Here is a 6,000-nt window from a genome sequence, read left to right as displayed (position 1 = left end):
ACTTAAAGTATAATAATAAAAAAAATAAAAAATAATAAAAAAAAAAGAAAACGATTTCATTTACAATACTATCAAAAACAAACAGGCCTGGTGCAATGGTTCACACCTGTAATCCCAGCACTTTGGGAGGCCAAGGCAGGTTGGTCACCTGAGGTCAGGAGTTCGAGACCAGCCTGGCTAACATGGCGAAATCCCATCTCTACTAAAAATACAAAAATTAGCTGGGCACAGTGGCACATGCCTGTAGTCCCAGCTACTTGGGAGGCTGAGGCAGGAGAATCACTTGAACCTGGGAAGCAGAGGTTGCAGTGAGCCAAGATCCTGCCACTGCACTCCAGCCTGGGTGACAGAGTGAGACTCCATCTCAAAACAAAACAAAACAAACAAACAAAATTCCTGCAGACAGAAGCTATCATACAATTATTCCCAGAGAAAATTATCCTCATGTCACCAAAATTGGATATTCCACAGCCCCAGTTCAAGCCTTCCCATTGAAGGAGACACCTCTTAAGAACTCCTCAACCTCTCTCAGCTTCCCCTGCTCCTTGTCCCATCCCTGCATGGGTTTTGACAACATGACCAGGTCTTGCCTCCTATTCTGGGGCTTCCCTGCTGTGGCACCCACACTCCAGCACATGCCATCTGGAAGTGCAGGGGAGTTAAAATCCCATGGGGACAGGAGCTGGTAGATAAATCCTCCCTCCTTTCTTTTCTCTGAAGGGCTGTCCAACAAAGACTTCATTTCTTCAGCGTCTAAGGACACTGTCACACAGATGGGGTAATGCCTGCCCTCTGTGGAGACAAGTACAATCAGGCATCGTACACTGACTCTCCTTCTTTCCCTGCTTTACTGCCTGCCCTTGGTTCCCACTCCTGATGCCTGGGATTTGATTCTCTACTGCATGATAAATATAAACCCAATGAAAGGCTCCCATCTAAGAAGAGCGAGAAAGCTAATTCTCCATCTCAGAAAATGACTCTCCACAACTCAGCTCCTGTTTCTCCCTTCTAGTAAATCTCTTCACAGTCTCCAAGTGCAAAAGGAAGCCTGCACCTCAGGTACCTGTAGGGCCAACCCTCTTCTCCTGTACTCAGAACCAATGCTAGCTTTGGATTGACCCAGATCTATTGATCTCTCTGCCCAAATAAGAGTTTATATCTTTACTAAATCATCCCTTCGGCAACAATTTCTAGATTCTGTGTCCCACATGACCTGGTCTTGGGTAAGCCCACAGCTGTCTGCAGCATTCCTGGATCTCCGTATTAGTATTTCTCCCTAGAACACACACAAATTGAAATCAAATAAATACTCCAGTTGTGGGCCAGGTGGGTGCGGTGGCTCACGCCTGTAATCCTAGCACTTTGGGAGGCTGAGACGGGCACATCACTTGAGGTCAGGAGTTTGAGACCAGCCTGGGCAACGTGGTGAAACCCTGTCTCTACTAAAAATACAAAAAATTAGCCAGGCGTGATGGTACACACCTGTAATTCCACCTACTTGGGAGACTGAGGCACAAGAATCACTTGAACCCAGGAGGCAGAGGTTGCAATGGGCCAAGATTGTGCCACTGCACTGCAGCCTGGGCAACAGAATGAGACTCCATTGCAAAAAAAAAAAAAAAAAAAGAAAGAAAAGAGAAAAAAAAGAAATACTCCAATTATGAGCATGGGTACCCTAAGAGACACAATGACCTTATCAGTTCACCCCCTTGGGTAGCATAAAGATGATGTTGGTACTACTCTTTTATCAGCCTGAACAAGCCCCAGCTATTTCTGGCCTCTACCCTCTTTGCTGCCCTTCAAAGCCCCAGAGCTCTTGGCGTCTCTGCTCACTCACACATCCCTTTGATGCTAACTCACCACCTGGTCCAGAAAGAAAAGGCACCAGCCCAGCCCTCATCTTCTCTCTGAGTTGCCAGCAAAGCGAATTTCCTTCTTACTCTCAGTTCCTTTGTCATCCAAGCAGAGATTAGAGAGGAGTTTTCTTTCTTGTCCTTCCTTCTTGCTCATTCACTATGACAACTGTAAATGGCATCTCAAAGATGCCATCTGCCTCCAGCCTGTGCCATGCTCTCTGCACAGATGGGACCCAGATCCAATTATAGGAGTGTCAGATATTTCATCCCAGGGAGCAGTTTAACAAAGTTTGGTTGCTTTTCCCTCCAGGTGCCTACAAATTAGTTGGAAAGACTCCTTTATAAATGAATCAGATATTCAACCTCTACATTAATGCTGCCCTTTGAATGGAGACTATATGCCCTCATTCCAATAGTGCTGATAACTGAAAACATTTCTGGAAGTCCTCTTTGGAGCTGTCCCGGAGCTCTTTCATTCCCTGCTCACTACTAACTGAATGGCTATCAGATGCCAAGCATCCTGCCACTCCAGGCACTGGGCTGTGACGATGTTATCTGCTGACTATGTAGGGAAAAAGTACTCTTAAAAGTCATGGATCTGTTAATGGTAGTTGAAGGCACGGTTGCAGGTGAGATATGCAGGTAGGGCAGAGACAGTGAATGGCCCGACGGCAGAACACTGGGAAACACTGAAACTCGGGGGGAACCAGAGGAAAAAGGCAATGCAGAAGAGAGGCAGGAGGCTGGTAGAGTGACTGATGTCTAGGAAGGAAAGGAAGAACTTGAAAGAGTGTCTCTCAGCCTTCCAAGGCCAGGCACAGTAGCTGACACCTGTAATCTTAGCACTTTGAGAGGCCGAGGCGGGCAGATTACTTGAGGCCAGGAATTCGAGACCAGCCTGGCCAACATGGCAAAAATACATCTCTACTAAAAATATAGAAATTAGCCAGGTGTGGTGGTGCACACCTGTAATCCCAGCTACTCGGGAGGCCAAGGCACGAGAATCACTTGAATCTGGGAGGCAGAGGTTGCAGTGAGCTGAGATTGTGCCACTGCTCTCCAGCCTAGGTGATACAACAAGACTCCGTCCCTAAAAAATAAAAATAAAAATAATTTCTTTAAGCAAATTATCAGCCTTCCTTCCCACCAGTCCCCCACAGCCTCCTCATTCCCTAGCCAAGAAGGGCCTGGAGCAGTTCAAGGCAGTGGGCACAAGCTCCATCTGCCCCTCTCCTCTCACATGGCCCTTCTCCCCTGATGGACTGCCCACAGCATCAGGATTAGATCTGAGGTTTGATTTTGGGTAGAGGTGGGAAGAGCAGGCCCTTGTCCTGTCTAGTGGTCTTTTATTTTTTTTTATTTTATTTTTTGAGACACAGTCTTGCTCGTCGCCCAGGCTGAAGTGCAGTGGCGTGATCTCAGCTCACTGCAAGCTCTGCCTCCCGGGTTCATACCATTCTCCTGCCTCAGCCTCCAGAGTAGCTGGGACTACAGGTGCCCACCACCACACCCAGCTAATTTTTTGTATTTTTGGTAGAGATGGGGTTTCACCGTGTTAGCCAGGATTGTCTCGATCTCCTGACCTCATGATCCGCCCGCCTTGGCCTCCCAAAGTGCTGGGATTACAGGCATGAGCCACCGTGCCCGGCTAGTGGTCTTTTAAACAGAGACCTCCCTGGCTTAAAAGAAGGAGGCCCACATAGCATCCAGCTGAACTCTCATTGGATTTGGGGAAAGAAAGCCTCAGTGGGTGATAAAGTAAGTGCCTTTGTTCTGCTTTACTGTGTGTGTGTGTGTGTGTGTGTGTACACACATACATATATATATAATGTTATGTATATATAGATAGGTATAGATATATATAATGTTACATATTTTGATATATTGTTAGCATCTAGTACTTCTGTATGTGGTACTTATTACATTAACTAAATATGTAAATCATTGTATAATGACTACCTCTCCTGAATGTAACTTTACAATGGCAAAGACCATGTTTCTCTCTCTATCCTCAGGTCCTAGTATAGTGCCTTAAATATAGATATTAAAAATATGTACTATTTGGTTGACTAGTTGAATGGATGGATAAATGATCCACAATGCTAAATGTTGTGGAAAGGTTGAGAAGGATGAGAGCTGAAACTGGAACATGAAGTTGGCATTTAGGTGGTCATCAGTCACCTTGGTGAGATGCTACAGTGAAGTGGGGGTGTTCGATGCCTGGTTTCCCCCCAGTAGGCTGAGAAGAGCATTGGAGGGGAGGGAACAAGACAGTGAGCCCAGACTACTCTTTCAGAAGTCCCACTGTGCAAGGATAGGGGCTGGTCTAGTGTACTCCCTTGGTTTACAATTTTATATCCTTTTTCTTTATTTCTGGAAACAGCCAAAGGTCATACAGAATAAATCCAGGTGACCCAAACAGATGGTCAAGCGAGCTCAGTATCATTTCTAGTCAAAACAGCATCTGAGTTCAAAAGGAATGTAACTGATCTTCTAATACGGCTCATAAACTACCTCCAAAGGCTATTCTCAAACAGGATTCCAAGGCAAACATATGATGATAACGGCAGCACCAGAGAAATCAGGGTATGGCTTCCCACAGTGGCTACTTGAATAAATGTGCTTAACCAAAGTTTTTTTTTTTTTTTTTTTTTTTTGAAGACGGAGTTTTCCTTGGCTCTGCCTACCCAGGCTGGAAAGTGGCAAGTGGCCGGAATTCTCAACTCACTGCAAGGCTCCGCCTCCAGGTTTTAAACCCATTCTCCTGCCCTCAAGCCTCCCGAAAGTACTGGAGCTACAAGGCGCCGCCTCGTCGAGCCCGGCTTTAGTTTTTTTTTGGTATTTTTACAGTAGAGACAGGGTTTTTTCAACGGCGTATTAAGCCAGGGATTGGTCCTTCGATCTCCTGACCCGTCGTGAATCCGCCACCTCCTCGGTCCTCCCCAAAGTGCTGGGATTTAGCAAAGGCTTTAAGCACGCGCGCGCCGCCCGGCCTTTATTAAAAGTTTAATGTGTTTTTGGCCTTTCTTTCTTTGAAGTCTTAAGATTTTCACATACACATAAAATAAGTAGAAGTAGCATGGCTTAGAGTACATCACTGTAAAATATATTGCACACTTTGGGATGATTTTTGGTGGCACACAAATACTTTTTTTTTTTTTTGGAGACGGAGTCTTGCACTGTCACCTAGGATGGAGTGCAGTGGCGTGTTCTCAGCTCACTACAACCTCTGCCTCCTGAGTTCAAGCAATCCTCGGCCTCAGCCTCCCGAGTAGCTGGGACTACAGGCATGTGCCACCACACCCAGCTAATTTTTGTATCTTTAGTAGAGGCAGAATCTCACCATGTTGGCCAGGCTGGTCTCAAACTCCTGACCTCAGGTGATCCACCCCCCTCGGCCTCCCAAAGTGCTGGGATTACAGGCGTGAGCCACCGTGCCCAGCCAGGAATACATTTTTATCTGTTCGCTATGTATCGGTTTTTGTGTATATCAGAAAAATACACCTACTTCATCGGACTCATGAGATCACATATATTGTCCTTAATAAATTTGAATTATAAGTTTAAGGTTATATTGTTTAAGGAAACATTCTAAGTAAATAATACTCTTATTATGGCAAACATTGTGTCAGGGTGGTATACAAATAATTCAAGCTTGGAAGACGCTGATGTAGGAGAAAGAATGTGGGCTTTCTGGGCTTACAGGCCTCAGTTCAAATCCTGGCTCTCCCATTTGCTAATTATTGAGTGACCAGTAAAAGTCATTTAACCTTTATGAGTCTCAGATTACTCATCTATGAAATGAAAATAACAAAGCTTACTTCAAAAGGGTTTTAAGAAGATGAAATGAAATCGAGCACTAAGGCCCCTGGTTGAGCCCTGGGTATGTACATTCATGCTCAGCCAGCAGTAGCTATAATGCTTGATGGTCCAAACCTCATTCACATATTCCAACACATCTGACCATGTGGCTATTTATGTAAATGTATCCATCTATTCCGGCTGACCTTTCTGTTCCATCTGAAACGTGTATGGCTGTAAGTGAGCACCCAGTGGCCGAAGAAGAGGGTCACCAGCCAAACAGAAGGGACACAGGCTAACAGTGTCCTGGAGGCATCTGAGCAGTGCCCAGAGCAGTTTAGGG

The sequence above is a fragment of the Rhinopithecus bieti genome, unplaced genomic scaffold (assembly GCF_001698545.2).
Source record: "Rhinopithecus bieti isolate Rb0 unplaced genomic scaffold, ASM169854v2 scaffold_16175, whole genome shotgun sequence".
In the NCBI taxonomy this organism is placed as follows: domain Eukaryota; kingdom Metazoa; phylum Chordata; class Mammalia; order Primates; family Cercopithecidae; genus Rhinopithecus; species Rhinopithecus bieti.
The sequence above is the reverse complement of the archived record's forward strand: the minus strand, read 5'-3'. Positions refer to the sequence as shown.